The following is a 26,892-nucleotide window of genomic DNA, read 5'->3' as shown; positions in this document are numbered from 1 at the left end:
AATCGGACATTTTCTTTCATTTTCTCTTTATCGGTTGAGAACCAGTGTATTCAAGATATTATGGCCATTGCCGAGTGAATGCTGTAGCGCTCCCCGACGAGTCGGGTTCGGATCCTCTATCAACTTCCACGCAGGGTGATGATCTTTTGGTCACCACACTCGCCAGCTGAAATCGGCGCCGCCTTTTCGTAGTAGGAAAAGAGTAGTGGCCCGTGGGGGGATCGAACCCACGACCTTCGCGTTATTAGCACGACGCTCTAACCAACTGAGCTAACGGGCCTCGGCAGATGCAGTTGCTCAGCCCTACGCTGGAAACAGGTGGCATGAAGCCGCACACCATTTCTATGGTCGTCGTGTGTCTGCTTCCCTAGTCTATATTCTGCTGACGGTCACGAAACAGTAGCTATATTGCGAGCAGGACGGGAAACGGCCGCTCGGACAGCTCAAACTTGTCACGATTCGTGTGGAAAAAATTCCGTTCCGGTACCGGGAATCGAACCCGGGCCTCCTGGGTGAAAGCCAGGTATCCTAGCCACTAGACCACACCGGATGTGGCCGTTTCGTTCGACCGTTCGTACGGTCGCTTGTCGCATTTCGTGTCGAGTGCCGCGTCGGCGCCCCCCTCTCTTTGCGAGCATCTTTGCACATACTGACTGGCAAGGCGCGCACCTCAAACGTCGCAGAGCAATGCTTTTGGCTTCACGCTCTGCTGGGAGAAGAGGAAAAGGGAAGCTGTAAGTAGCAATAACAGGAAGTAAACATTTTCCCGCTGAAGCGTTGAAACGCTGTGGATAACAAACAAGAAATACGTTGGAGCCCTAGCAACAGCACCACCATGTCACAGAAAATTAAATGCCCCGGGTGAGGATCGAACTCACGACCTTAAGATTATGAGACTTACGCGCTGCCTACTGCGCTACCGAGGCACGGGTGCACCGCTTGTCCTGGAAACTGGGTAAACACCTTACCCAATATTAGACGTAGAGACACTGTACTTCCTGGATAACGTGTTCTGTTGCTACACGTGCACTGCCGGCCCAGTTGATTGCGGTGCTGCTGCTGCTGTTGCAACGATAGGCAGCACTCCTTGTCGTTGAAGTTCAGTGCCTCGGAGGCACCCGGACCCAGCAACTTGTGAGGCCAGGCCGACGCTAGTCTGTAGAACATGATGCGAGCGTCCTAGTGGGGACCCGCGAGTGCTGCGTTCTCGGTCCTTCTCAAGGGAAATCCAGCTACACATTCTTGTGGATCGTGCATCTCAAGCGCTCAAGCCACGCGGCAGCATTATCGCGGGAAAAGCAAAATGATGCATCGGCCGGGAATCGAACCCGGGCCGCCCGCGTGGCAGGCGAGCATTCTACCACTGAACCACCGATGCTCGGGCCAGCGGTAACTTGACGCTGCTTGCCGCGCAGATGTCTCAAGGGAAAGTGGGACTGCCGTCAAGCGCCGTAGCATTCTGTGGAAAAGATGCTGCAGACGCTGAATCCTGCACTGCACTGCTCTGCTTAAAAATGCCGCCAGAACGCGGTCCTCTGCGTACTCTTGCGTTGCCGGCGCCCAACTCTTGCCAAAGGATGCGAAGTGTGCGCGGATACGCTGTCCGAATGCGTCTGGATGTGCTCCCCTAGCCTGCCTCGAAATGCGCCTGCCAGGTACGATCACCTTCGGCCGCTGCCGACTGGCGGGAAGCCGACACAGCGCGGACGCGCGGCGCTCGCTTGTGCGGTGGTGGTGTAATGGTCAGCATAGTTGCCTTCCAAGCAGTTGATCCGGGTTCGATTCCCGGCCACCGCAGCAGGCTTTTAATTTCGCGTATGAGTACTTTTGCCACGCGCTCTTAAATTATTGTTTTTTCGCCCTCTTACTCGCTGCATACCAGCCCTTAGTGTGTCTCGACTTTGCTCGGCTGACGCGAGAGCTGACGCTCTCAAATCGGCCTATATCAAAACGACAAGCACGAGAAACGACTGAGAGAGGTAAGGAGGGACACACAGCACGCCCCCTTCATTTCACGGTGGCGTCTCCCTGACCGAATCGGGCTGTAGCTCCGAAAAGAAAGGAGAAACAAAAATAGGAAGTAAAAGTGCCAATAGCGCCCTGTGTTCCCATGCGCTCACCCGCCCAAGTACTGACAAGGGCCAAAGTTGTTACGCATCGGCAATCGGACATTTTCTTTCATTTTCTCTTTATCGGTTGAGAACCAGTGTATTCAAGATATTATGGCCATTGCCGAGTGAATGCTGTAGCGCTCCCCGACGAGTCGGGTTCGGATCCTCTATCAACTTCCACGCAGGGTGATGATCTTTTGGTCACCACACTCGCCAGCTGAAATCGGCGCCGCCTTTTCGTAGTAGGAAAAGAGTAGTGGCCCGTGGGGGGATCGAACCCACGACCTTCGCGTTATTAGCACGACGCTCTAACCAACTGAGCTAACGGGCCTCGGCAGATGCAGTTGCTCAGCCCTACGCTGGAAACAGGTGGCATGAAGCCGCACACCATTTCTATGGTCGTCGTGTGTCTGCTTCCCTAGTCTATATTCTGCTGACGGTCACGAAACAGTAGCTATATTGCGAGCAGGACGGGAAACGGCCGCTCGGACAGCTCAAACTTGTCACGATTCGTGTGGAAAAAATTCCGTTCCGGTACCGGGAATCGAACCCGGGTGAAAGCCAGGTATCCTAGCCACTAGACCACACCGGATGTGGCCGTTTCGTTCGACCGTTCGTACGGTCGCTTGTCGCATTTCGTGTCGAGTGCCGCGTCGGCGCCCCCCTCTCTTTGCGAGCATCTTTGCACATACTGACTGGCAAGGCGCGCACCTCAAACGTCGCAGAGCAATGCTTTTGGCTTCACGCTCTGCTGGGAGAAGAGGAAAAGGGAAGCTGTAAGTAGCAATAACAGGAAGTAAACATTTTCCCGCTGAAGCGTTGAAACGCTGTGGATAACAAACAAGAAATACGTTGGCGCCCTAGCAACAGCACCACCATGTCACAGAAAATTAAATGCCCCGGGTGAGGATCGAACTCACGACCTTAAGATTATGAGACTTACGCGCTGCCTACTGCGCTACCGAGGCACGGGTGCACCGCTTGTCCTGGAAACTGGGTAAACACCTTACCCAATATTAGACGTAGAGACACTGTACTTCCTGGATAACGTGTTCTGTTGCTACACGTGCACTGCCGGCCCAGTTGATTGCGGTGCTGCTGCTGCTGTTGCAACGATAGGCAGCACTCCTTGTCGTTGAAGTTCAGTGCCTCGGAGGCACCCGGACCCAGCAACTTGTGAGGCCAGGCCGACGCTAGTCTGTAGAACATGATGCGAGCGTCCTAGTGGGGACCCGCGAGTGCTGCGTTCTCGGTCCTTCTCAAGGGAAATCCAGCTACACATTCTTGTGGATCGTGCATCTCAAGCGCTCAAGCCACGCGGCAGCATTATCGCGGGAAAAGCAAAATGATGCATCGGCCGGGAATCGAACCCGGGCCGCCCGCGTGGCAGGCGAGCATTCTACCACTGAACCACCGATGCTCGGGCCAGCGGTAACTTGACGCTGCTTGCCGCGCAGATGTCTCAAGGGAAAGTGGGACTGCCGTCAAGCGCCGTAGCATTCTGTGGAAAAGATGCTGCAGACGCTGAATCCTGCACTGCACTGCTCTGCTTAAAAATGCCGCCAGAACGCGGTCCTCTGCGTACTCTTGCGTTGCCGGCGCCCAACTCTTGCCAAAGGATGCGAAGTGTGCGCGGATACGCTGTCCGAATGCGTCTGGATGTGCTCCCCTAGCCTGCCTCGAAATGCGCCTGCCAGGTACGATCACCTTCGGCCGCTGCCGACTGGCGGGAAGCCGACACAGCGCGGACGCGCGGCGCTCGCTTGTGCGGTGGTGGTGTAATGGTCAGCATAGTTGCCTTCCAAGCAGTTGATCCGGGTTCGATTCCCGGCCACCGCAGCAGGCTTTTAATTTCGCGTATGAGTACTTTTGCCACGCGCTCTTAAATTATTGTTTTTTCGCCCTCTTACTCGCTGCATACCAGCCCTTAGTGTGTCTCGACTTGTCTCGACTTTGCTCGGCTGACGCGAGAGCTGACGCTCTCAAATCGGCCTATATCAAAACGACAAGCACGAGAAACGACTGAGAGAGGTAAGGAGGGACACACAGCACGCCCCCTTCATTTCACGGTGGCGTCTCCCTGACCGAATCGGGCTGTAGCTCCGAAAAGAAAGGAGAAACAAAAATAGGAAGTAAAAGTGCCAATAGCGCCCTGTGTTCCCATGCGCTCACCCGCCCAAGTACTGACAAGGGCCAAAGTTGTTACGCATCGGCAATCGGACATTTTCTTTCATTTTCTCTTTATCGGTTGAGAACCAGTGTATTCAAGATATTATGGCCATTGCCGAGTGAATGCTGTAGCGCTCCCCGACGAGTCGGGTTCGGATCCTCTATCAACTTCCACGCAGGGTGATGATCTTTTGGTCACCACACTCGCCAGCTGAAATCGGCGCCGCCTTTTCGTAGTAGGAAAAGAGTAGTGGCCCGTGGGGGGATCGAACCCACGACCTTCGCGTTATTAGCACGACGCTCTAACCAACTGAGCTAACGGGCCTCGGCAGATGCAGTTGCTCAGCCCTACGCTGGAAACAGGTGGCATGAAGCCGCACACCATTTCTATGGTCGTCGTGTGTCTGCTTCCCTAGTCTATATTCTGCTGACGGTCACGAAACAGTAGCTATATTGCGAGCAGGACGGGAAACGGCCGCTCGGACAGCTCAAACTTGTCACGATTCGTGTGGAAAAAATTCCGTTCCGGTACCGGGAATCGAACCCGGGCCTCCTGGGTGAAAGCCAGGTATCCTAGCCACTAGACCACACCGGATGTGGCCGTTTCGTTCGACCGTTCGTACGGTCGCTTGTCGCATTTCGTGTCGAGTGCCGCGTCGGCGCCCCCCTCTCTTTGCGAGCATCTTTGCACATACTGACTGGCAAGGCGCGCACCTCAAACGTCGCAGAGCAATGCTTTTGGCTTCACGCTCTGCTGGGAGAAGAGGAAAAGGGAAGCTGTAAGTAGCAATAACAGGAAGTAAACATTTTCCCGCTGAAGCGTTGAAACGCTGTGGATAACAAACAAGAAATACGTTGGAGCCCTAGCAACAGCACCACCATGTCACAGAAAATTAAATGCCCCGGGTGAGGATCGAACTCACGACCTTAAGATTATGAGACTTACGCGCTGCCTACTGCGCTACCGAGGCACGGGTGCACCGCTTGTCCTGGAAACTGGGTAAACACCTTACCCAATATTAGACGTAGAGACACTGTACTTCCTGGATAACGTGTTCTGTTGCTACACGTGCACTGCCGGCCCAGTTGATTGCGGTGCTGCTGCTGCTGTTGCAACGATAGGCAGCACTCCTTGTCGTTGAAGTTCAGTGCCTCGGAGGCACCCGGACCCAGCAACTTGTGAGGCCAGGCCGACGCTAGTCTGTAGAACATGATGCGAGCGTCCTAGTGGGGACCCGCGAGTGCTGCGTTCTCGGTCCTTCTCAAGGGAAATCCAGCTACACATTCTTGTGGATCGTGCATCTCAAGCGCTCAAGCCACGCGGCAGCATTATCGCGGGAAAAGCAAAATGATGCATCGGCCGGGAATCGAACCCGGGCCGCCCGCGTGGCAGGCGAGCATTCTACCACTGAACCACCGATGCTCGGGCCAGCGGTAACTTGACGCTGCTTGCCGCGCAGATGTCTCAAGGGAAAGTGGGACTGCCGTCAAGCGCCGTAGCATTCTGTGGAAAAGATGCTGCAGACGCTGAATCCTGCACTGCACTGCTCTGCTTAAAAATGCCGCCAGAACGCGGTCCTCTGCGTACTCTTGCGTTGCCGGCGCCCAACTCTTGCCAAAGGATGCGAAGTGTGCGCGGATACGCTGTCCGAATGCGTCTGGATGTGCTCCCCTAGCCTGCCTCGAAATGCGCCTGCCAGGTACGATCACCTTCGGCCGCTGCCGACTGGCGGGAAGCCGACACAGCGCGGACGCGCGGCGCTCGCTTGTGCGGTGGTGGTGTAATGGTCAGCATAGTTGCCTTCCAAGCAGTTGATCCGGGTTCGATTCCCGGCCACCGCAGCAGGCTTTTAATTTCGCGTATGAGTACTTTTGCCACGCGCTCTTAAATTATTGTTTTTTCGCCCTCTTACTCGCTGCATACCAGCCCTTAGTGTGTCTCGACTTTGCTCGGCTGACGCGAGAGCTGACGCTCTCAAATCGGCCTATATCAAAACGACAAGCACGAGAAACGACTGAGAGAGGTAAGGAGGGACACACAGCACGCCCCCTTCATTTCACGGTGGCGTCTCCCTGACCGAATCGGGCTGTAGCTCCGAAAAGAAAGGAGAAACAAAAATAGGAAGTAAAAGTGCCAATAGCGCCCTGTGTTCCCATGCGCTCACCCGCCCAAGTACTGACAAGGGCCAAAGTTGTTACGCATCGGCAATCGGACATTTTCTTTCATTTTCTCTTTATCGGTTGAGAACCAGTGTATTCAAGATATTATGGCCATTGCCGAGTGAATGCTGTAGCGCTCCCCGACGAGTCGGGTTCGGATCCTCTATCAACTTCCACGCAGGGTGATGATCTTTTGGTCACCACACTCGCCAGCTGAAATCGGCGCCGCCTTTTCGTAGTAGGAAAAGAGTAGTGGCCCGTGGGGGGATCGAACCCACGACCTTCGCGTTATTAGCACGACGCTCTAACCAACTGAGCTAACGGGCCTCGGCAGATGCAGTTGCTCAGCCCTACGCTGGAAACAGGTGGCATGAAGCCGCACACCATTTCTATGGTCGTCGTGTGTCTGCTTCCCTAGTCTATATTCTGCTGACGGTCACGAAACAGTAGCTATATTGCGAGCAGGACGGGAAACGGCCGCTCGGACAGCTCAAACTTGTCACGATTCGTGTGGAAAAAATTCCGTTCCGGTACCGGGAATCGAACCCGGGTGAAAGCCAGGTATCCTAGCCACTAGACCACACCGGATGTGGCCGTTTCGTTCGACCGTTCGTACGGTCGCTTGTCGCATTTCGTGTCGAGTGCCGCGTCGGCGCCCCCCTCTCTTTGCGAGCATCTTTGCACATACTGACTGGCAAGGCGCGCACCTCAAACGTCGCAGAGCAATGCTTTTGGCTTCACGCTCTGCTGGGAGAAGAGGAAAAGGGAAGCTGTAAGTAGCAATAACAGGAAGTAAACATTTTCCCGCTGAAGCGTTGAAACGCTGTGGATAACAAACAAGAAATACGTTGGCGCCCTAGCAACAGCACCACCATGTCACAGAAAATTAAATGCCCCGGGTGAGGATCGAACTCACGACCTTAAGATTATGAGACTTACGCGCTGCCTACTGCGCTACCGAGGCACGGGTGCACCGCTTGTCCTGGAAACTGGGTAAACACCTTACCCAATATTAGACGTAGAGACACTGTACTTCCTGGATAACGTGTTCTGTTGCTACACGTGCACTGCCGGCCCAGTTGATTGCGGTGCTGCTGCTGCTGTTGCAACGATAGGCAGCACTCCTTGTCGTTGAAGTTCAGTGCCTCGGAGGCACCCGGACCCAGCAACTTGTGAGGCCAGGCCGACGCTAGTCTGTAGAACATGATGCGAGCGTCCTAGTGGGGACCCGCGAGTGCTGCGTTCTCGGTCCTTCTCAAGGGAAATCCAGCTACACATTCTTGTGGATCGTGCATCTCAAGCGCTCAAGCCACGCGGCAGCATTATCGCGGGAAAAGCAAAATGATGCATCGGCCGGGAATCGAACCCGGGCCGCCCGCGTGGCAGGCGAGCATTCTACCACTGAACCACCGATGCTCGGGCCAGCGGTAACTTGACGCTGCTTGCCGCGCAGATGTCTCAAGGGAAAGTGGGACTGCCGTCAAGCGCCGTAGCATTCTGTGGAAAAGATGCTGCAGACGCTGAATCCTGCACTGCACTGCTCTGCTTAAAAATGCCGCCAGAACGCGGTCCTCTGCGTACTCTTGCGTTGCCGGCGCCCAACTCTTGCCAAAGGATGCGAAGTGTGCGCGGATACGCTGTCCGAATGCGTCTGGATGTGCTCCCCTAGCCTGCCTCGAAATGCGCCTGCCAGGTACGATCACCTTCGGCCGCTGCCGACTGGCGGGAAGCCGACACAGCGCGGACGCGCGGCGCTCGCTTGTGCGGTGGTGGTGTAATGGTCAGCATAGTTGCCTTCCAAGCAGTTGATCCGGGTTCGATTCCCGGCCACCGCAGCAGGCTTTTAATTTCGCGTATGAGTACTTTTGCCACGCGCTCTTAAATTATTGTTTTTTCGCCCTCTTACTCGCTGCATACCAGCCCTTAGTGTGTCTCGACTTGTCTCGACTTTGCTCGGCTGACGCGAGAGCTGACGCTCTCAAATCGGCCTATATCAAAACGACAAGCACGAGAAACGACTGAGAGAGGTAAGGAGGGACACACAGCACGCCCCCTTCATTTCACGGTGGCGTCTCCCTGACCGAATCGGGCTGTAGCTCCGAAAAGAAAGGAGAAACAAAAATAGGAAGTAAAAGTGCCAATAGCGCCCTGTGTTCCCATGCGCTCACCCGCCCAAGTACTGACAAGGGCCAAAGTTGTTACGCATCGGCAATCGGACATTTTCTTTCATTTTCTCTTTATCGGTTGAGAACCAGTGTATTCAAGATATTATGGCCATTGCCGAGTGAATGCTGTAGCGCTCCCCGACGAGTCGGGTTCGGATCCTCTATCAACTTCCACGCAGGGTGATGATCTTTTGGTCACCACACTCGCCAGCTGAAATCGGCGCCGCCTTTTCGTAGTAGGAAAAGAGTAGTGGCCCGTGGGGGGATCGAACCCACGACCTTCGCGTTATTAGCACGACGCTCTAACCAACTGAGCTAACGGGCCTCGGCAGATGCAGTTGCTCAGCCCTACGCTGGAAACAGGTGGCATGAAGCCGCACACCATTTCTATGGTCGTCGTGTGTCTGCTTCCCTAGTCTATATTCTGCTGACGGTCACGAAACAGTAGCTATATTGCGAGCAGGACGGGAAACGGCCGCTCGGACAGCTCAAACTTGTCACGATTCGTGTGGAAAAAATTCCGTTCCGGTACCGGGAATCGAACCCGGGTGAAAGCCAGGTATCCTAGCCACTAGACCACACCGGATGTGGCCGTTTCGTTCGACCGTTCGTACGGTCGCTTGTCGCATTTCGTGTCGAGTGCCGCGTCGGCGCCCCCCTCTCTTTGCGAGCATCTTTGCACATACTGACTGGCAAGGCGCGCACCTCAAACGTCGCAGAGCAATGCTTTTGGCTTCACGCTCTGCTGGGAGAAGAGGAAAAGGGAAGCTGTAAGTAGCAATAACAGGAAGTAAACATTTTCCCGCTGAAGCGTTGAAACGCTGTGGATAACAAACAAGAAATACGTTGGCGCCCTAGCAACAGCACCACCATGTCACAGAAAATTAAATGCCCCGGGTGAGGATCGAACTCACGACCTTAAGATTATGAGACTTACGCGCTGCCTACTGCGCTACCGAGGCACGGGTGCACCGCTTGTCCTGGAAACTGGGTAAACACCTTACCCAATATTAGACGTAGAGACACTGTACTTCCTGGATAACGTGTTCTGTTGCTACACGTGCACTGCCGGCCCAGTTGATTGCGGTGCTGCTGCTGCTGTTGCAACGATAGGCAGCACTCCTTGTCGTTGAAGTTCAGTGCCTCGGAGGCACCCGGACCCAGCAACTTGTGAGGCCAGGCCGACGCTAGTCTGTAGAACATGATGCGAGCGTCCTAGTGGGGACCCGCGAGTGCTGCGTTCTCGGTCCTTCTCAAGGGAAATCCAGCTACACATTCTTGTGGATCGTGCATCTCAAGCGCTCAAGCCACGCGGCAGCATTATCGCGGGAAAAGCAAAATGATGCATCGGCCGGGAATCGAACCCGGGCCGCCCGCGTGGCAGGCGAGCATTCTACCACTGAACCACCGATGCTCGGGCCAGCGGTAACTTGACGCTGCTTGCCGCGCAGATGTCTCAAGGGAAAGTGGGACTGCCGTCAAGCGCCGTAGCATTCTGTGGAAAAGATGCTGCAGACGCTGAATCCTGCACTGCACTGCTCTGCTTAAAAATGCCGCCAGAACGCGGTCCTCTGCGTACTCTTGCGTTGCCGGCGCCCAACTCTTGCCAAAGGATGCGAAGTGTGCGCGGATACGCTGTCCGAATGCGTCTGGATGTGCTCCCCTAGCCTGCCTCGAAATGCGCCTGCCAGGTACGATCACCTTCGGCCGCTGCCGACTGGCGGGAAGCCGACACAGCGCGGACGCGCGGCGCTCGCTTGTGCGGTGGTGGTGTAATGGTCAGCATAGTTGCCTTCCAAGCAGTTGATCCGGGTTCGATTCCCGGCCACCGCAGCAGGCTTTTAATTTCGCGTATGAGTACTTTTGCCACGCGCTCTTAAATTATTGTTTTTTCGCCCTCTTACTCGCTGCATACCAGCCCTTAGTGTGTCTCGACTTGTCTCGACTTTGCTCGGCTGACGCGAGAGCTGACGCTCTCAAATCGGCCTATATCAAAACGACAAGCACGAGAAACGACTGAGAGAGGTAAGGAGGGACACACAGCACGCCCCCTTCATTTCACGGTGGCGTCTCCCTGACCGAATCGGGCTGTAGCTCCGAAAAGAAAGGAGAAACAAAAATAGGAAGTAAAAGTGCCAATAGCGCCCTGTGTTCCCATGCGCTCACCCGCCCAAGTACTGACAAGGGCCAAAGTTGTTACGCATCGGCAATCGGACATTTTCTTTCATTTTCTCTTTATCGGTTGAGAACCAGTGTATTCAAGATATTATGGCCATTGCCGAGTGAATGCTGTAGCGCTCCCCGACGAGTCGGGTTCGGATCCTCTATCAACTTCCACGCAGGGTGATGATCTTTTGGTCACCACACTCGCCAGCTGAAATCGGCGCCGCCTTTTCGTAGTAGGAAAAGAGTAGTGGCCCGTGGGGGGATCGAACCCACGACCTTCGCGTTATTAGCACGACGCTCTAACCAACTGAGCTAACGGGCCTCGGCAGATGCAGTTGCTCAGCCCTACGCTGGAAACAGGTGGCATGAAGCCGCACACCATTTCTATGGCCGTCGTGTGTCTGCTTCCCTAGTCTATATTCTGCTGACGGTCACGAAACAGTAGCTATATTGCGAGCAGGACGGGAAACGGCCGCTCGGACAGCTCAAACTTGTCACGATTCGTGTGGAAAAAATTCCGTTCCGGTACCGGGAATCGAACCCGGGCCTCCTGGGTGAAAGCCAGGTATCCTAGCCACTAGACCACACCGGATGTGGCCGTTTCGTTCGACCGTTCGTACGGTCGCTTGTCGCATTTCGTGTCGAGTGCCGCGTCGGCGCCCCCCTCTCTTTGCGAGCATCTTTGCACATACTGACTGGCAAGGCGCGCACCTCAAACGTCGCAGAGCAATGCTTTTGGCTTCACGCTCTGCTGGGAGAAGAGGAAAAGGGAAGCTGTAAGTAGCAATAACAGGAAGTAAACATTTTCCCGCTGAAGCGTTGAAACGCTGTGGATAACAAACAAGAAATACGTTGGCGCCCTAGCAACAGCACCACCATGTCACAGAAAATTAAATGCCCCGGGTGAGGATCGAACTCACGACCTTAAGATTATGAGACTTACGCGCTGCCTACTGCGCTACCGAGGCACGGGTGCACCGCTTGTCCTGGAAACTGGGTAAACACCTTACCCAATATTAGACGTAGAGACACTGTACTTCCTGGATAACGTGTTCTGTTGCTACACGTGCACTGCCGGCCCAGTTGATTGCGGTGCTGCTGCTGCTGTTGCAACGATAGGCAGCACTCCTTGTCGTTGAAGTTCAGTGCCTCGGAGGCACCCGGACCCAGCAACTTGTGAGGCCAGGCCGACGCTAGTCTGTAGAACATGATGCGAGCGTCCTAGTGGGGACCCGCGAGTGCTGCGTTCTCGGTCCTTCTCAAGGGAAATCCAGCTACACATTCTTGTGGATCGTGCATCTCAAGCGCTCAAGCCACGCGGCAGCATTATCGCGGGAAAAGCAAAATGATGCATCGGCCGGGAATCGAACCCGGGCCGCCCGCGTGGCAGGCGAGCATTCTACCACTGAACCACCGATGCTCGGGCCAGCGGTAACTTGGCGCTGCTTGCCGCGCAGATGTCTCAAGGGAAAGTGGGACTGCCGTCAAGCGCCGTAGCATTCTGTGGAAAAGATGCTGCAGACGCTGAATCCTGCACTGCACTGCTCTGCTTAAAAATGCCGCCAGAACGCGGTCCTCTGCGTACTCTTGCGTTGCCGGCGCCCAACTCTTGCCAAAGGATGCGAAGTGTGCGCGGATACGCTGTCCGAATGCGTCTGGATGTGCTCCCCTAGCCTGCCTCGAAATGCGCCTGCCAGGTACGATCACCTTCGGCCGCTGCCGACTGGCGGGAAGCCGACACAGCGCGGACGCGCGGCGCTCGCTTGTGCGGTGGTGGTGTAATGGTCAGCATAGTTGCCTTCCAAGCAGTTGATCCGGGTTCGATTCCCGGCCACCGCAGCAGGCTTTTAATTTCGCGTATGAGTACTTTTGCCACGCGCTCTTAAATTATTGTTTTTTCGCCCTCTTACTCGCTGCATACCAGCCCTTAGTGTGTCTCGACTTGTCTCGACTTTGCTCGGCTGACGCGAGAGCTGACGCTCTCAAATCGGCCTATATCAAAACGACAAGCACGAGAAACGACTGAGAGAGGTAAGGAGGGACACACAGCACGCCCCCTTCATTTCACGGTGGCGTCTCCCTGACCGAATCGGGCTGTAGCTCCGAAAAGAAAGGAGAAACAAAAATAGGAAGTAAAAGTGCCAATAGCGCCCTGTGTTCCCATGCGCTCACCCGCCCAAGTACTGACAAGGGCCAAAGTTGTTACGCATCGGCAATCGGACATTTTCTTTCATTTTCTCTTTATCGGTTGAGAACCAGTGTATTCAAGATATTATGGCCATTGCCGAGTGAATGCTGTAGCGCTCCCCGACGAGTCGGGTTCGGATCCTCTATCAACTTCCACGCAGGGTGATGATCTTTTGGTCACCACACTCGCCAGCTGAAATCGGCGCCGCCTTTTCGTAGTAGGAAAAGAGTAGTGGCCCGTGGGGGGATCGAACCCACGACCTTCGCGTTATTAGCACGACGCTCTAACCAACTGAGCTAACGGGCCTCGGCAGATGCAGTTGCTCAGCCCTACGCTGGAAACAGGTGGCATGAAGCCGCACACCATTTCTATGGCCGTCGTGTGTCTGCTTCCCTAGTCTATATTCTGCTGACGGTCACGAAACAGTAGCTATATTGCGAGCAGGACGGGAAACGGCCGCTCGGACAGCTCAAACTTGTCACGATTCGTGTGGAAAAAATTCCGTTCCGGTACCGGGAATCGAACCCGGGCCTCCTGGGTGAAAGCCAGGTATCCTAGCCACTAGACCACACCGGATGTGGCCGTTTCGTTCGACCGTTCGTACGGTCGCTTGTCGCATTTCGTGTCGAGTGCCGCGTCGGCGCCCCCCTCTCTTTGCGAGCATCTTTGCACATACTGACTGGCAAGGCGCGCACCTCAAACGTCGCAGAGCAATGCTTTTGGCTTCACGCTCTGCTGGGAGAAGAGGAAAAGGGAAGCTGTAAGTAGCAATAACAGGAAGTAAACATTTTCCCGCTGAAGCGTTGAAACGCTGTGGATAACAAACAAGAAATACGTTGGCGCCCTAGCAACAGCACCACCATGTCACAGAAAATTAAATGCCCCGGGTGAGGATCGAACTCACGACCTTAAGATTATGAGACTTACGCGCTGCCTACTGCGCTACCGAGGCACGGGTGCACCGCTTGTCCTGGAAACTGGGTAAACACCTTACCCAATATTAGACGTAGAGACACTGTACTTCCTGGATAACGTGTTCTGTTGCTACACGTGCACTGCCGGCCCAGTTGATTGCGGTGCTGCTGCTGCTGTTGCAACGATAGGCAGCACTCCTTGTCGTTGAAGTTCAGTGCCTCGGAGGCACCCGGACCCAGCAACTTGTGAGGCCAGGCCGACGCTAGTCTGTAGAACATGATGCGAGCGTCCTAGTGGGGACCCGCGAGTGCTGCGTTCTCGGTCCTTCTCAAGGGAAATCCAGCTACACATTCTTGTGGATCGTGCATCTCAAGCGCTCAAGCCACGCGGCAGCATTATCGCGGGAAAAGCAAAATGATGCATCGGCCGGGAATCGAACCCGGGCCGCCCGCGTGGCAGGCGAGCATTCTACCACTGAACCACCGATGCTCGGGCCAGCGGTAACTTGGCGCTGCTTGCCGCGCAGATGTCTCAAGGGAAAGTGGGACTGCCGTCAAGCGCCGTAGCATTCTGTGGAAAAGATGCTGCAGACGCTGAATCCTGCACTGCACTGCTCTGCTTAAAAATGCCGCCAGAACGCGGTCCTCTGCGTACTCTTGCGTTGCCGGCGCCCAACTCTTGCCAAAGGATGCGAAGTGTGCGCGGATACGCTGTCCGAATGCGTCTGGATGTGCTCCCCTAGCCTGCCTCGAAATGCGCCTGCCAGGTACGATCACCTTCGGCCGCTGCCGACTGGCGGGAAGCCGACACAGCGCGGACGCGCGGCGCTCGCTTGTGCGGTGGTGGTGTAATGGTCAGCATAGTTGCCTTCCAAGCAGTTGATCCGGGTTCGATTCCCGGCCACCGCAGCAGGCTTTTAATTTCGCGTATGAGTACTTTTGCCACGCGCTCTTAAATTATTGTTTTTTCGCCTTCTTACTCGCTGCATACCAGCCCTTAGTGTGTCTCGACTTGTCTCGACTTTGCTCGGCTGACGCGAGAGCTGACGCTCTCAAATCGGCCTATATCAAAACGACAAGCACGAGAAACGACTGAGAGAGGTAAGGAGGGACACACAGCACGCCCCCTTCATTTCACGGTGGCGTCTCCCTGACCGAATCGGGCTGTAGCTCCGAAAAGAAAGGAGAAACAAAAATAGGAAGTAAAAGTGCCAATAGCGCCCTGTGTTCCCATGCGCTCACCCGCCCAAGTACTGACAAGGGCCAAAGTTGTTACGCATCGGCAATCGGACATTTTCTTTCATTTTCTCTTTATCGGTTGAGAACCAGTGTATTCAAGATATTATGGCCATTGCCGAGTGAATGCTGTAGCGCTCCCCGACGAGTCGGGTTCGGATCCTCTATCAACTTCCACGCAGGGTGATGATCTTTTGGTCACCACACTCGCCAGCTGAAATCGGCGCCGCCTTTTCGTAGTAGGAAAAGAGTAGTGGCCCGTGGGGGGATCGAACCCACGACCTTCGCGTTATTAGCACGACGCTCTAACCAACTGAGCTAACGGGCCTCGGCAGATGCAGTTGCTCAGCCCTACGCTGGAAACAGGTGGCATGAAGCCGCACACCATTTCTATGGTCGTCGTGTGTCTGCTTCCCTAGTCTATATTCTGCTGACGGTCACGAAACAGTAGCTATATTGCGAGCAGGACGGGAAACGGCCGCTCGGACAGCTCAAACTTGTCACGATTCGTGTGGAAAAAATTCCGTTCCGGTACCGGGAATCGAACCCGGGTGAAAGCCAGGTATCCTAGCCACTAGACCACACCGGATGTGGCCGTTTCGTTCGACCGTTCGTACGGTCGCTTGTCGCATTTCGTGTCGAGTGCCGCGTCGGCGCCCCCCTCTCTTTGCGAGCATCTTTGCACATACTGACTGGCAAGGCGCGCACCTCAAACGTCGCAGAGCAATGCTTTTGGCTTCACGCTCTGCTGGGAGAAGAGGAAAAGGGAAGCTGTAAGTAGCAATAACAGGAAGTAAACATTTTCCCGCTGAAGCGTTGAAACGCTGTGGATAACAAACAAGAAATACGTTGGCGCCCTAGCAACAGCACCACCATGTCACAGAAAATTAAATGCCCCGGGTGAGGATCGAACTCACGACCTTAAGATTATGAGACTTACGCGCTGCCTACTGCGCTACCGAGGCACGGGTGCACCGCTTGTCCTGGAAACTGGGTAAACACCTTACCCAATATTAGACGTAGAGACACTGTACTTCCTGGATAACGTGTTCTGTTGCTACACGTGCACTGCCGGCCCAGTTGATTGCGGTGCTGCTGCTGCTGTTGCAACGATAGGCAGCACTCCTTGTCGTTGAAGTTCAGTGCCTCGGAGGCACCCGGACCCAGCAACTTGTGAGGCCAGGCCGACGCTAGTCTGTAGAACATGATGCGAGCGTCCTAGTGGGGACCCGCGAGTGCTGCGTTCTCGGTCCTTCTCAAGGGAAATCCAGCTACACATTCTTGTGGATCGTGCATCTCAAGCGCTCAAGCCACGCGGCAGCATTATCGCGGGAAAAGCAAAATGATGCATCGGCCGGGAATCGAACCCGGGCCGCCCGCGTGGCAGGCGAGCATTCTACCACTGAACCACCGATGCTCGGGCCAGCGGTAACTTGACGCTGCTTGCCGCGCAGATGTCTCAAGGGAAAGTGGGACTGCCGTCAAGCGCCGTAGCATTCTGTGGAAAAGATGCTGCAGACGCTGAATCCTGCACTGCACTGCTCTGCTTAAAAATGCCGCCAGAACGCGGTCCTCTGCGTACTCTTGCGTTGCCGGCGCCCAACTCTTGCCAAAGGATGCGAAGTGTGCGCGGATACGCTGTCCGAATGCGTCTGGATGTGCTCCCCTAGCCTGCCTCGAAATGCGCCTGCCAGGTACGATCACCTTCGGCCGCTGCCGACTGGCGGGAAGCCGACACAGCGCGGACGCGCGGCGCTCGCTTGTGCGGTGGTGGTGTAATGGTCAGCATAGTTGCCTTCCAAGCAGTTGATCCGGGTTCGATTCCCGGCCACCGCAGCAGGCTTTTAATTTCGCGTATGAGTACTTTTGCCACGCGCTCTTAAATTATTGTTTTTTCGCCTTCTTACTCGCTGCATACCAGCCCTTAGTGTGTCTCGACTTGTCTCGACTTTGCTCGGCTGACGCGAGAGCTGACGCTCTCAAATCGGCCTATATCAAAACGACAAGCACGAGAAACGACTGAGAGAGGTAAGGAGGGACACACAGCACGCCCCCTTCATTTCACGGTGGCGTCTCCCTGACCGAATCGGGCTGTAGCTCCGAAAAGAAAGGAGAAACAAAAATAGGAAGTAAAAGTGCCAATAGCGCCCTGTGTTCCCATGCGCTCACCCGCCCAAGTACTGACAAGGGCCAAAGTTGTTACGCATCGGCAATCGGACATTTTCTTTCATTTTCTCTTTATCGGTTGAGAACCAGTGTATTCAAGATATTATGGCCATTGCCGAGTGAATGCTGTAGCGCTCCCCGACGAGTCGGGTTCGGATCCTCTATCAACTTCCACGCAGGGTGATGATCTTTTGGTCACCACACTCGCCAGCTGAAATCGGCGCCGCCTTTTCGTAGTAGGAAAAGAGTAGTGGCCCGTGGGGGGATCGAACCCACGACCTTCGCGTTATTAGCACGACGCTCTAACCAACTGAGCTAACGGGCCTCGGCAGATGCAGTTGCTCAGCCCTACGCTGGAAACAGGTGGCATGAAGCCGCACACCATTTCTATGGTCGTCGTGTGTCTGCTTCCCTAGTCTATATTCTGCTGACGGTCACGAAACAGTAGCTATATTGCGAGCAGGACGGGAAACGGCCGCTCGGACAGCTCAAACTTGTCACGATTCGTGTGGAAAAAATTCCGTTCCGGTACCGGGAATCGAACCCGGGTGAAAGCCAGGTATCCTAGCCACTAGACCACACCGGATGTGGCCGTTTCGTTCGACCGTTCGTACGGTCGCTTGTCGCATTTCGTGTCGAGTGCCGCGTCGGCGCCCCCCTCTCTTTGCGAGCATCTTTGCACATACTGACTGGCAAGGCGCGCACCTCAAACGTCGCAGAGCAATGCTTTTGGCTTCACGCTCTGCTGGGAGAAGAGGAAAAGGGAAGCTGTAAGTAGCAATAACAGGAAGTAAACATTTTCCCGCTGAAGCGTTGAAACGCTGTGGATAACAAACAAGAAATACGTTGGCGCCCTAGCAACAGCACCACCATGTCACAGAAAATTAAATGCCCCGGGTGAGGATCGAACTCACGACCTTAAGATTATGAGACTTACGCGCTGCCTACTGCGCTACCGAGGCACGGGTGCACCGCTTGTCCTGGAAACTGGGTAAACACCTTACCCAATATTAGACGTAGAGACACTGTACTTCCTGGATAACGTGTTCTGTTGCTACACGTGCACTGCCGGCCCAGTTGATTGCGGTGCTGCTGCTGCTGTTGCAACGATAGGCAGCACTCCTTGTCGTTGAAGTTCAGTGCCTCGGAGGCACCCGGACCCAGCAACTTGTGAGGCCAGGCCGACGCTAGTCTGTAGAACATGATGCGAGCGTCCTAGTGGGGACCCGCGAGTGCTGCGTTCTCGGTCCTTCTCAAGGGAAATCCAGCTACACATTCTTGTGGATCGTGCATCTCAAGCGCTCAAGCCACGCGGCAGCATTATCGCGGGAAAAGCAAAATGATGCATCGGCCGGGAATCGAACCCGGGCCGCCCGCGTGGCAGGCGAGCATTCTACCACTGAACCACCGATGCTCGGGCCAGCGGTAACTTGACGCTGCTTGCCGCGCAGATGTCTCAAGGGAAAGTGGGACTGCCGTCAAGCGCCGTAGCATTCTGTGGAAAAGATGCTGCAGACGCTGAATCCTGCACTGCACTGCTCTGCTTAAAAATGCCGCCAGAACGCGGTCCTCTGCGTACTCTTGCGTTGCCGGCGCCCAACTCTTGCCAAAGGATGCGAAGTGTGCGCGGATACGCTGTCCGAATGCGTCTGGATGTGCTCCCCTAGCCTGCCTCGAAATGCGCCTGCCAGGTACGATCACCTTCGGCCGCTGCCGACTGGCGGGAAGCCGACACAGCGCGGACGCGCGGCGCTCGCTTGTGCGGTGGTGGTGTAATGGTCAGCATAGTTGCCTTCCAAGCAGTTGATCCGGGTTCGATTCCCGGCCACCGCAGCAGGCTTTTAATTTCGCGTATGAGTACTTTTGCCACGCGCTCTTAAATTATTGTTTTTTCGCCCTCTTACTCGCTGCATACCAGCCCTTAGTGTGTCTCGACTTGTCTCGACTTTGCTCGGCTGACGCGAGAGCTGACGCTCTCAAATCGGCCTATATCAAAACGACAAGCACGAGAAACGACTGAGAGAGGTAAGGAGGGACACACAGCACGCCCCCTTCATTTCACGGTGGCGTCTCCCTGACCGAATCGGGCTGTAGCTCCGAAAAGAAAGGAGAAACAAAAATAGGAAGTAAAAGTGCCAATAGCGCCCTGTGTTCCCATGCGCTCACCCGCCCAAGTACTGACAAGGGCCAAAGTTGTTACGCATCGGCAATCGGACATTTTCTTTCATTTTCTCTTTATCGGTTGAGAACCAGTGTATTCAAGATATTATGGCCATTGCCGAGTGAATGCTGTAGCGCTCCCCGACGAGTCGGGTTCGGATCCTCTATCAACTTCCACGCAGGGTGATGATCTTTTGGTCACCACACTCGCCAGCTGAAATCGGCGCCGCCTTTTCGTAGTAGGAAAAGAGTAGTGGCCCGTGGGGGGATCGAACCCACGACCTTCGCGTTATTAGCACGACGCTCTAACCAACTGAGCTAACGGGCCTCGGCAGATGCAGTTGCTCAGCCCTACGCTGGAAACAGGTGGCATGAAGCCGCACACCATTTCTATGGTCGTCGTGTGTCTGCTTCCCTAGTCTATATTCTGCTGACGGTCACGAAACAGTAGCTATATTGCGAGCAGGACGGGAAACGGCCGCTCGGACAGCTCAAACTTGTCACGATTCGTGTGGAAAAAATTCCGTTCCGGTACCGGGAATCGAACCCGGGTGAAAGCCAGGTATCCTAGCCACTAGACCACACCGGATGTGGCCGTTTCGTTCGACCGTTCGTACGGTCGCTTGTCGCATTTCGTGTCGAGTGCCGCGTCGGCGCCCCCCTCTCTTTGCGAGCATCTTTGCACATACTGACTGGCAAGGCGCGCACCTCAAACGTCGCAGAGCAATGCTTTTGGCTTCACGCTCTGCTGGGAGAAGAGGAAAAGGGAAGCTGTAAGTAGCAATAACAGGAAGTAAACATTTTCCCGCTGAAGCGTTGAAACGCTGTGGATAACAAACAAGAAATACGTTGGCGCCCTAGCAACAGCACCACCATGTCACAGAAAATTAAATGCCCCGGGTGAGGATCGAACTCACGACCTTAAGATTATGAGACTTACGCGCTGCCTACTGCGCTACCGAGGCACGGGTGCACCGCTTGTCCTGGAAACTGGGTAAACACCTTACCCAATATTAGACGTAGAGACACTGTACTTCCTGGATAACGTGTTCTGTTGCTACACGTGCACTGCCGGCCCAGTTGATTGCGGTGCTGCTGCTGCTGTTGCAACGATAGGCAGCACTCCTTGTCGTTGAAGTTCAGTGCCTCGGAGGCACCCGGACCCAGCAACTTGTGAGGCCAGGCCGACGCTAGTCTGTAGAACATGATGCGAGCGTCCTAGTGGGGACCCGCGAGTGCTGCGTTCTCGGTCCTTCTCAAGGGAAATCCAGCTACACATTCTTGTGGATCGTGCATCTCAAGCGCTCAAGCCACGCGGCAGCATTATCGCGGGAAAAGCAAAATGATGCATCGGCCGGGAATCGAACCCGGGCCGCCCGCGTGGCAGGCGAGCATTCTACCACTGAACCACCGATGCTCGGGCCAGCGGTAACTTGACGCTGCTTGCCGCGCAGATGTCTCAAGGGAAAGTGGGACTGCCGTCAAGCGCCGTAGCATTCTGTGGAAAAGATGCTGCAGACGCTGAATCCTGCACTGCACTGCTCTGCTTAAAAATGCCGCCAGAACGCGGTCCTCTGCGTACTCTTGCGTTGCCGGCGCCCAACTCTTGCCAAAGGATGCGAAGTGTGCGCGGATACGCTGTCCGAATGCGTCTGGATGTGCTCCCCTAGCCTGCCTCGAAATGCGCCTGCCAGGTACGATCACCTTCGGCCGCTGCCGACTGGCGGGAAGCCGACACAGCGCGGACGCGCGGCGCTCGCTTGTGCGGTGGTGGTGTAATGGTCAGCATAGTTGCCTTCCAAGCAGTTGATCCGGGTTCGATTCCCGGCCACCGCAGCAGGCTTTTAATTTCGCGTATGAGTACTTTTGCCACGCGCTCTTAAATTATTGTTTTTTCGCCTTCTTACTCGCTGCATACCAGCCCTTAGTGTGTCTCGACTTGTCTCGACTTTGCTCGGCTGACGCGAGAGCTGACGCTCTCAAATCGGCCTATATCAAAACGACAAGCACGAGAAACGACTGAGAGAGGTAAGGAGGGACACACAGCACGCCCCCTTCATTTCACGGTGGCGTCTCCCTGACCGAATCGGGCTGTAGCTCCGAAAAGAAAGGAGAAACAAAAATAGGAAGTAAAAGTGCCAATAGCGCCCTGTGTTCCCATGCGCTCACCCGCCCAAGTACTGACAAGGGCCAAAGTTGTTACGCATCGGCAATCGGACATTTTCTTTCATTTTCTCTTTATCGGTTGAGAACCAGTGTATTCAAGATATTATGGCCATTGCCGAGTGAATGCTGTAGCGCTCCCCGACGAGTCGGGTTCGGATCCTCTATCAACTTCCACGCAGGGTGATGATCTTTTGGTCACCACACTCGCCAGCTGAAATCGGCGCCGCCTTTTCGTAGTAGGAAAAGAGTAGTGGCCCGTGGGGGGATCGAACCCACGACCTTCGCGTTATTAGCACGACGCTCTAACCAACTGAGCTAACGGGCCTCGGCAGATGCAGTTGCTCAGCCCTACGCTGGAAACAGGTGGCATGAAGCCGCACACCATTTCTATGGTCGTCGTGTGTCTGCTTCCCTAGTCTATATTCTGCTGACGGTCACGAAACAGTAGCTATATTGCGAGCAGGACGGGAAACGGCCGCTCGGACAGCTCAAACTTGTCACGATTCGTGTGGAAAAAATTCCGTTCCGGTACCGGGAATCGAACCCGGGTGAAAGCCAGGTATCCTAGCCACTAGACCACACCGGATGTGGCCGTTTCGTTCGACCGTTCGTACGGTCGCTTGTCGCATTTCGTGTCGAGTGCCGCGTCGGCGCCCCCCTCTCTTTGCGAGCATCTTTGCACATACTGACTGGCAAGGCGCGCACCTCAAACGTCGCAGAGCAATGCTTTTGGCTTCACGCTCTGCTGGGAGAAGAGGAAAAGGGAAGCTGTAAGTAGCAATAACAGGAAGTAAACATTTTCCCGCTGAAGCGTTGAAACGCTGTGGATAACAAACAAGAAATACGTTGGCGCCCTAGCAACAGCACCACCATGTCACAGAAAATTAAATGCCCCGGGTGAGGATCGAACTCACGACCTTAAGATTATGAGACTTACGCGCTGCCTACTGCGCTACCGAGGCACGGGTGCACCGCTTGTCCTGGAAACTGGGTAAACACCTTACCCAATATTAGACGTAGAGACACTGTACTTCCTGGATAACGTGTTCTGTTGCTACACGTGCACTGCCGGCCCAGTTGATTGCGGTGCTGCTGCTGCTGTTGCAACGATAGGCAGCACTCCTTGTCGTTGAAGTTCAGTGCCTCGGAGGCACCCGGACCCAGCAACTTGTGAGGCCAGGCCGACGCTAGTCTGTAGAACATGATGCGAGCGTCCTAGTGGGGACCCGCGAGTGCTGCGTTCTCGGTCCTTCTCAAGGGAAATCCAGCTACACATTCTTGTGGATCGTGCATCTCAAGCGCTCAAGCCACGCGGCAGCATTATCGCGGGAAAAGCAAAATGATGCATCGGCCGGGAATCGAACCCGGGCCGCCCGCGTGGCAGGCGAGCATTCTACCACTGAACCACCGATGCTCGGGCCAGCGGTAACTTGACGCTGCTTGCCGCGCAGATGTCTCAAGGGAAAGTGGGACTGCCGTCAAGCGCCGTAGCATTCTGTGGAAAAGATGCTGCAGACGCTGAATCCTGCACTGCACTGCTCTGCTTAAAAATGCCGCCAGAACGCGGTCCTCTGCGTACTCTTGCGTTGCCGGCGCCCAACTCTTGCCAAAGGATGCGAAGTGTGCGCGGATACGCTGTCCGAATGCGTCTGGATGTGCTCCCCTAGCCTGCCTCGAAATGCGCCTGCCAGGTACGATCACCTTCGGCCGCTGCCGACTGGCGGGAAGCCGACACAGCGCGGACGCGCGGCGCTCGCTTGTGCGGTGGTGGTGTAATGGTCAGCATAGTTGCCTTCCAAGCAGTTGATCCGGGTTCGATTCCCGGCCACCGCAGCAGGCTTTTAATTTCGCGTATGAGTACTTTTGCCACGCGCTCTTAAATTATTGTTTTTTCGCCCTCTTACTCGCTGCATACCAGCCCTTAGTGTGTCTCGACTTGTCTCGACTTTGCTCGGCTGACGCGAGAGCTGACGCTCTCAAATCGGCCTATATCAAAACGACAAGCACGAGAAACGACTGAGAGAGGTAAGGAGGGACACACAGCACGCCCCCTTCATTTCACGGTGGCGTCTCCCTGACCGAATCGGGCTGTAGCTCCGAAAAGAAAGGAGAAACAAAAATAGGAAGTAAAAGTGCCAATAGCGCCCTGTGTTCCCATGCGCTCACCCGCCCAAGTACTGACAAGGGCCAAAGTTGTTACGCATCGGCAATCGGACATTTTCTTTCATTTTCTCTTTATCGGTTGAGAACCAGTGTATTCAAGATATTATGGCCATTGCCGAGTGAATGCTGTAGCGCTCCCCGACGAGTCGGGTTCGGATCCTCTATCAACTTCCACGCAGGGTGATGATCTTTTGGTCACCACACTCGCCAGCTGAAATCGGCGCCGCCTTTTCGTAGTAGGAAAAGAGTAGTGGCCCGTGGGGGGATCGAACCCACGACCTTCGCGTTATTAGCACGACGCTCTAACCAACTGAGCTAACGGGCCTCGGCAGATGCAGGTGCTCAGCCCTACGCTGGAAACAGGTGGCATGAAGCCGCACACCATTTCTATGGTCGTCGTGTGTCTGCTTCCCTAGTCTATATTCTGCTGACGGTCACGAAACAGTAGCTATATTGCGAGCAGGACGGGAAACGGCCGCTCGGACAGCTCAAACTTGTCACGATTCGTGTGGAAAAAATTCCGTTCCGGTACCGGGAATCGAACCCGGGTGAAAGCCAGGTATCCTAGCCACTAGACCACACCGGATGTGGCCGTTTCGTTCGACCGTTCGTACGGTCGCTTGTCGCATTTCGTGTCGAGTGCCGCGTCGGCGCCCCCCTCTCTTTGCGAGCATCTTTGCACATACTGACTGGCAAGGCGCGCACCTCAAACGTCGCAGAGCAATGCTTTTGGCTTCACGCTCTGCTGGGAGAAGAGGAAAAGGGAAGCTGTAAGTAGCAATAACAGGAAGTAAACATTTTCCCGCTGAAGCGTTGAAACGCTGTGGATAACAAACAAGAAATACGTTGGCGCCCTAGCAACAGCACCACCATGTCACAGAAAATTAAATGCCCCGGGTGAGGATCGAACTCACGACCTTAAGATTATGAGACTTACGCGCTGCCTACTGCGCTACCGAGGCACGGGTGCACCGCTTGTCCTGGAAACTGGGTAAACACCTTACCCAATATTAGACGTAGAGACACTGTACTTCCTGGATAACGTGTTCTGTTGCTACACGTGCACTGCCGGCCCAGTTGATTGCGGTGCTGCTGCTGCTGTTGCAACGATAGGCAGCACTCCTTGTCGTTGAAGTTCAGTGCCTCGGAGGCACCCGGACCCAGCAACTTGTGAGGCCAGGCCGACGCTAGTCTGTAGAACATGATGCGAGCGTCCTAGTGGGGACCCGCGAGTGCTGCGTTCTCGGTCCTTCTCAAGGGAAATCCAGCTACACATTCTTGTGGATCGTGCATCTCAAGCGCTCAAGCCACGCGGCAGCATTATCGCGGGAAAAGCAAAATGATGCATCGGCCGGGAATCGAACCCGGGCCGCCCGCGTGGCAGGCGAGCATTCTACCACTGAACCACCGATGCTCGGGCCAGCGGTAACTTGGCGCTGCTTGCCGCGCAGATGTCTCAAGGGAAAGTGGGACTGCCGTCAAGCGCCGTAGCATTCTGTGGAAAAGATGCTGCAGACGCTGAATCCTGCACTGCACTGCTCTGCTTAAAAATGCCGCCAGAACGCGGTCCTCTGCGTACTCTTGCGTTGCCGGCGCCCAACTCTTGCCAAAGGATGCGAAGTGTGCGCGGATACGCTGTCCGAATGCGTCTGGATGTGCTCCCCTAGCCTGCCTCGAAATGCGCCTGCCAGGTACGATCACCTTCGGCCGCTGCCGACTGGCGGGAAGCCGACACAGCGCGGACGCGCGGCGCTCGCTTGTGCGGTGGTCGTGTAATGGTCAGCATAGTTGCCTTCCAAGCAGTTGATCCGGGTTCGATTCCCGGCCACCGCAGCAGGCTTTTAATTTCGCGTATGAGTACTTTTGCCACGCGCTCTTAAATTATTGTTTTTTCGCCCTCTTACTCGCTGCATACCAGCCCTTAGTGTGTCTCGACTTGTCTCGACTTTGCTCGGCTGACGCGAGAGCTGACGCTCTCAAATCGGCCTATATCAAAACGACAAGCACGAGAAACGACTGAGAGAGGTAAGGAGGGACACACAGCACGCCCCCTTCATTTCACGGTGGCGTCTCCCTGACCGAATCGGGCTGTAGCTCCGAAAAGAAAGGAGAAACAAAAATAGGAAGTAAAAGTGCCAATAGCGCCCTGTGTTCCCATGCGCTCACCCGCCCAAGTACTGACAAGGGCCAAAGTTGTTACGCATCGGCAATCGGACATTTTCTTTCATTTTCTCTTTATCGGTTGAGAACCAGTGTATTCAAGATATTATGGCCATTGCCGAGTGAATGCTGTAGCGCTCCCCGACGAGTCGGGTTCGGATCCTCTATCAACTTCCACGCAGGGTGATGATCTTTTGGTCACCACACTCGCCAGCTGAAATCGGCGCCGCCTTTTCGTAGTAGGAAAAGAGTAGTGGCCCGTGGGGGGATCGAACCCACGACCTTCGCGTTATTAGCACGACGCTCTAACCAACTGAGCTAACGGGCCTCGGCAGATGCAGGTGCTCAGCCCTACGCTGGAAACAGGTGGCATGAAGCCGCACACCATTTCTATGGTCGTCGTGTGTCTGCTTCCCTAGTCTATATTCTGCTGACGGTCACGAAACAGTAGCTATATTGCGAGCAGGACGGGAAACGGCCGCTCGGACAGCTCAAACTTGTCACGATTCGTGTGGAAAAAATTCCGTTCCGGTACCGGGAATCGAACCCGGGTGAAAGCCAGGTATCCTAGCCACTAGACCACACCGGATGTGGCCGTTTCGTTCGACCGTTCGTACGGTCGCTTGTCGCATTTCGTGTCGAGTGCCGCGTCGGCGCCCCCCTCTCTTTGCGAGCATCTTTGCACATACTGACTGGCAAGGCGCGCACCTCAAACGTCGCAGAGCAATGCTTTTGGCTTCACGCTCTGCTGGGAGAAGAGGAAAAGGGAAGCTGTAAGTAGCAATAACAGGAAGTAAACATTTTCCCGCTGAAGCGTTGAAACGCTGTGGATAACAAACAAGAAATACGTTGGCGCCCTAGCAACAGCACCACCATGTCACAGAAAATTAAATGCCCCGGGTGAGGATCGAACTCACGACCTTAAGATTATGAGACTTACGCGCTGCCTACTGCGCTACCGAGGCACG

General features: G+C 55.0%; 54 non-coding genes across 54 annotated transcripts; 12 read left to right on the top strand and 42 right to left on the bottom strand.

The window, feature by feature from the left end:
• Positions 1 to 206: 206 nt before the first annotated feature.
• On the bottom strand, positions 207 to 280 carry Trnai-aau. Its single transcript has one exon. It is a non-coding gene; the product is annotated as a tRNA-Ile (tRNA).
• Positions 281 to 478: 198 nt separating this feature from the next.
• Positions 479 to 550, bottom strand: Trnae-uuc. Its single transcript has one exon. It is a non-coding gene; the product is annotated as a tRNA-Glu (tRNA).
• A 303-nt stretch (positions 551 to 853) lies between these two features.
• Positions 854 to 926, bottom strand: Trnam-cau. Its single transcript has one exon. It is a non-coding gene; the product is annotated as a tRNA-Met (tRNA).
• Positions 927 to 1,307: 381 nt separating this feature from the next.
• Trnag-gcc lies at positions 1,308 to 1,378 on the bottom strand. Its single transcript has one exon. It is a non-coding gene; the product is annotated as a tRNA-Gly (tRNA).
• A 347-nt stretch (positions 1,379 to 1,725) lies between these two features.
• On the top strand, positions 1,726 to 1,797 carry Trnag-ucc. Its single transcript has one exon. It is a non-coding gene; the product is annotated as a tRNA-Gly (tRNA).
• Positions 1,798 to 2,368: 571 nt separating this feature from the next.
• Trnai-aau lies at positions 2,369 to 2,442 on the bottom strand. Its single transcript has one exon. It is a non-coding gene; the product is annotated as a tRNA-Ile (tRNA).
• A 564-nt stretch (positions 2,443 to 3,006) lies between these two features.
• Positions 3,007 to 3,079, bottom strand: Trnam-cau. Its single transcript has one exon. It is a non-coding gene; the product is annotated as a tRNA-Met (tRNA).
• Positions 3,080 to 3,460: 381 nt separating this feature from the next.
• On the bottom strand, positions 3,461 to 3,531 carry Trnag-gcc. Its single transcript has one exon. It is a non-coding gene; the product is annotated as a tRNA-Gly (tRNA).
• A 347-nt stretch (positions 3,532 to 3,878) lies between these two features.
• On the top strand, positions 3,879 to 3,950 carry Trnag-ucc. The gene has a single exon. It is a non-coding gene; the product is annotated as a tRNA-Gly (tRNA).
• A 581-nt stretch (positions 3,951 to 4,531) lies between these two features.
• On the bottom strand, positions 4,532 to 4,605 carry Trnai-aau. The gene has a single exon. It is a non-coding gene; the product is annotated as a tRNA-Ile (tRNA).
• A 198-nt stretch (positions 4,606 to 4,803) lies between these two features.
• On the bottom strand, positions 4,804 to 4,875 carry Trnae-uuc. The gene has a single exon. It is a non-coding gene; the product is annotated as a tRNA-Glu (tRNA).
• Positions 4,876 to 5,178: 303 nt separating this feature from the next.
• Positions 5,179 to 5,251, bottom strand: Trnam-cau. Its single transcript has one exon. It is a non-coding gene; the product is annotated as a tRNA-Met (tRNA).
• A 381-nt stretch (positions 5,252 to 5,632) lies between these two features.
• On the bottom strand, positions 5,633 to 5,703 carry Trnag-gcc. The gene has a single exon. It is a non-coding gene; the product is annotated as a tRNA-Gly (tRNA).
• Positions 5,704 to 6,050: 347 nt separating this feature from the next.
• Trnag-ucc lies at positions 6,051 to 6,122 on the top strand. The gene has a single exon. It is a non-coding gene; the product is annotated as a tRNA-Gly (tRNA).
• A 571-nt stretch (positions 6,123 to 6,693) lies between these two features.
• Trnai-aau lies at positions 6,694 to 6,767 on the bottom strand. The gene has a single exon. It is a non-coding gene; the product is annotated as a tRNA-Ile (tRNA).
• A 564-nt stretch (positions 6,768 to 7,331) lies between these two features.
• Positions 7,332 to 7,404, bottom strand: Trnam-cau. Its single transcript has one exon. It is a non-coding gene; the product is annotated as a tRNA-Met (tRNA).
• Positions 7,405 to 7,785: 381 nt separating this feature from the next.
• Trnag-gcc lies at positions 7,786 to 7,856 on the bottom strand. The gene has a single exon. It is a non-coding gene; the product is annotated as a tRNA-Gly (tRNA).
• Positions 7,857 to 8,203: 347 nt separating this feature from the next.
• Positions 8,204 to 8,275, top strand: Trnag-ucc. The gene has a single exon. It is a non-coding gene; the product is annotated as a tRNA-Gly (tRNA).
• A 581-nt stretch (positions 8,276 to 8,856) lies between these two features.
• Positions 8,857 to 8,930, bottom strand: Trnai-aau. The gene has a single exon. It is a non-coding gene; the product is annotated as a tRNA-Ile (tRNA).
• A 564-nt stretch (positions 8,931 to 9,494) lies between these two features.
• On the bottom strand, positions 9,495 to 9,567 carry Trnam-cau. The gene has a single exon. It is a non-coding gene; the product is annotated as a tRNA-Met (tRNA).
• A 381-nt stretch (positions 9,568 to 9,948) lies between these two features.
• Positions 9,949 to 10,019, bottom strand: Trnag-gcc. The gene has a single exon. It is a non-coding gene; the product is annotated as a tRNA-Gly (tRNA).
• Positions 10,020 to 10,366: 347 nt separating this feature from the next.
• Positions 10,367 to 10,438, top strand: Trnag-ucc. The gene has a single exon. It is a non-coding gene; the product is annotated as a tRNA-Gly (tRNA).
• A 581-nt stretch (positions 10,439 to 11,019) lies between these two features.
• Positions 11,020 to 11,093, bottom strand: Trnai-aau. Its single transcript has one exon. It is a non-coding gene; the product is annotated as a tRNA-Ile (tRNA).
• A 198-nt stretch (positions 11,094 to 11,291) lies between these two features.
• On the bottom strand, positions 11,292 to 11,363 carry Trnae-uuc. Its single transcript has one exon. It is a non-coding gene; the product is annotated as a tRNA-Glu (tRNA).
• Positions 11,364 to 11,666: 303 nt separating this feature from the next.
• On the bottom strand, positions 11,667 to 11,739 carry Trnam-cau. Its single transcript has one exon. It is a non-coding gene; the product is annotated as a tRNA-Met (tRNA).
• A 381-nt stretch (positions 11,740 to 12,120) lies between these two features.
• On the bottom strand, positions 12,121 to 12,191 carry Trnag-gcc. The gene has a single exon. It is a non-coding gene; the product is annotated as a tRNA-Gly (tRNA).
• A 347-nt stretch (positions 12,192 to 12,538) lies between these two features.
• Positions 12,539 to 12,610, top strand: Trnag-ucc. Its single transcript has one exon. It is a non-coding gene; the product is annotated as a tRNA-Gly (tRNA).
• Positions 12,611 to 13,191: 581 nt separating this feature from the next.
• On the bottom strand, positions 13,192 to 13,265 carry Trnai-aau. The gene has a single exon. It is a non-coding gene; the product is annotated as a tRNA-Ile (tRNA).
• Positions 13,266 to 13,463: 198 nt separating this feature from the next.
• On the bottom strand, positions 13,464 to 13,535 carry Trnae-uuc. Its single transcript has one exon. It is a non-coding gene; the product is annotated as a tRNA-Glu (tRNA).
• A 303-nt stretch (positions 13,536 to 13,838) lies between these two features.
• Trnam-cau lies at positions 13,839 to 13,911 on the bottom strand. The gene has a single exon. It is a non-coding gene; the product is annotated as a tRNA-Met (tRNA).
• A 381-nt stretch (positions 13,912 to 14,292) lies between these two features.
• On the bottom strand, positions 14,293 to 14,363 carry Trnag-gcc. Its single transcript has one exon. It is a non-coding gene; the product is annotated as a tRNA-Gly (tRNA).
• A 347-nt stretch (positions 14,364 to 14,710) lies between these two features.
• Trnag-ucc lies at positions 14,711 to 14,782 on the top strand. The gene has a single exon. It is a non-coding gene; the product is annotated as a tRNA-Gly (tRNA).
• Positions 14,783 to 15,363: 581 nt separating this feature from the next.
• Positions 15,364 to 15,437, bottom strand: Trnai-aau. The gene has a single exon. It is a non-coding gene; the product is annotated as a tRNA-Ile (tRNA).
• Positions 15,438 to 16,001: 564 nt separating this feature from the next.
• Positions 16,002 to 16,074, bottom strand: Trnam-cau. Its single transcript has one exon. It is a non-coding gene; the product is annotated as a tRNA-Met (tRNA).
• Positions 16,075 to 16,455: 381 nt separating this feature from the next.
• On the bottom strand, positions 16,456 to 16,526 carry Trnag-gcc. The gene has a single exon. It is a non-coding gene; the product is annotated as a tRNA-Gly (tRNA).
• A 347-nt stretch (positions 16,527 to 16,873) lies between these two features.
• Positions 16,874 to 16,945, top strand: Trnag-ucc. The gene has a single exon. It is a non-coding gene; the product is annotated as a tRNA-Gly (tRNA).
• Positions 16,946 to 17,526: 581 nt separating this feature from the next.
• On the bottom strand, positions 17,527 to 17,600 carry Trnai-aau. The gene has a single exon. It is a non-coding gene; the product is annotated as a tRNA-Ile (tRNA).
• Positions 17,601 to 18,164: 564 nt separating this feature from the next.
• Trnam-cau lies at positions 18,165 to 18,237 on the bottom strand. The gene has a single exon. It is a non-coding gene; the product is annotated as a tRNA-Met (tRNA).
• A 381-nt stretch (positions 18,238 to 18,618) lies between these two features.
• Positions 18,619 to 18,689, bottom strand: Trnag-gcc. The gene has a single exon. It is a non-coding gene; the product is annotated as a tRNA-Gly (tRNA).
• Positions 18,690 to 19,036: 347 nt separating this feature from the next.
• Trnag-ucc lies at positions 19,037 to 19,108 on the top strand. The gene has a single exon. It is a non-coding gene; the product is annotated as a tRNA-Gly (tRNA).
• A 581-nt stretch (positions 19,109 to 19,689) lies between these two features.
• On the bottom strand, positions 19,690 to 19,763 carry Trnai-aau. Its single transcript has one exon. It is a non-coding gene; the product is annotated as a tRNA-Ile (tRNA).
• A 564-nt stretch (positions 19,764 to 20,327) lies between these two features.
• On the bottom strand, positions 20,328 to 20,400 carry Trnam-cau. The gene has a single exon. It is a non-coding gene; the product is annotated as a tRNA-Met (tRNA).
• A 381-nt stretch (positions 20,401 to 20,781) lies between these two features.
• On the bottom strand, positions 20,782 to 20,852 carry Trnag-gcc. Its single transcript has one exon. It is a non-coding gene; the product is annotated as a tRNA-Gly (tRNA).
• Positions 20,853 to 21,199: 347 nt separating this feature from the next.
• Positions 21,200 to 21,271, top strand: Trnag-ucc. Its single transcript has one exon. It is a non-coding gene; the product is annotated as a tRNA-Gly (tRNA).
• Positions 21,272 to 21,852: 581 nt separating this feature from the next.
• Trnai-aau lies at positions 21,853 to 21,926 on the bottom strand. The gene has a single exon. It is a non-coding gene; the product is annotated as a tRNA-Ile (tRNA).
• Positions 21,927 to 22,490: 564 nt separating this feature from the next.
• Positions 22,491 to 22,563, bottom strand: Trnam-cau. The gene has a single exon. It is a non-coding gene; the product is annotated as a tRNA-Met (tRNA).
• A 381-nt stretch (positions 22,564 to 22,944) lies between these two features.
• Trnag-gcc lies at positions 22,945 to 23,015 on the bottom strand. The gene has a single exon. It is a non-coding gene; the product is annotated as a tRNA-Gly (tRNA).
• Positions 23,016 to 23,362: 347 nt separating this feature from the next.
• Positions 23,363 to 23,434, top strand: Trnag-ucc. The gene has a single exon. It is a non-coding gene; the product is annotated as a tRNA-Gly (tRNA).
• A 581-nt stretch (positions 23,435 to 24,015) lies between these two features.
• On the bottom strand, positions 24,016 to 24,089 carry Trnai-aau. Its single transcript has one exon. It is a non-coding gene; the product is annotated as a tRNA-Ile (tRNA).
• Positions 24,090 to 24,653: 564 nt separating this feature from the next.
• On the bottom strand, positions 24,654 to 24,726 carry Trnam-cau. Its single transcript has one exon. It is a non-coding gene; the product is annotated as a tRNA-Met (tRNA).
• A 381-nt stretch (positions 24,727 to 25,107) lies between these two features.
• Positions 25,108 to 25,178, bottom strand: Trnag-gcc. The gene has a single exon. It is a non-coding gene; the product is annotated as a tRNA-Gly (tRNA).
• Positions 25,179 to 25,525: 347 nt separating this feature from the next.
• On the top strand, positions 25,526 to 25,597 carry Trnag-ucc. The gene has a single exon. It is a non-coding gene; the product is annotated as a tRNA-Gly (tRNA).
• Positions 25,598 to 26,178: 581 nt separating this feature from the next.
• On the bottom strand, positions 26,179 to 26,252 carry Trnai-aau. Its single transcript has one exon. It is a non-coding gene; the product is annotated as a tRNA-Ile (tRNA).
• A 564-nt stretch (positions 26,253 to 26,816) lies between these two features.
• On the bottom strand, positions 26,817 to 26,889 carry Trnam-cau. Its single transcript has one exon. It is a non-coding gene; the product is annotated as a tRNA-Met (tRNA).
• Between the last annotated feature and the right edge of the window lie 3 nt (positions 26,890 to 26,892).

The sequence above is a fragment of the Schistocerca piceifrons genome, unplaced genomic scaffold (assembly GCF_021461385.2).
Source record: "Schistocerca piceifrons isolate TAMUIC-IGC-003096 unplaced genomic scaffold, iqSchPice1.1 HiC_scaffold_458, whole genome shotgun sequence".
NCBI classification, from domain to species: Eukaryota; Metazoa; Arthropoda; class Insecta; order Orthoptera; family Acrididae; genus Schistocerca; species Schistocerca piceifrons.
Note: the sequence above shows the minus strand (reverse complement) of the source record. Positions and strands in the feature narration are given on the sequence as shown.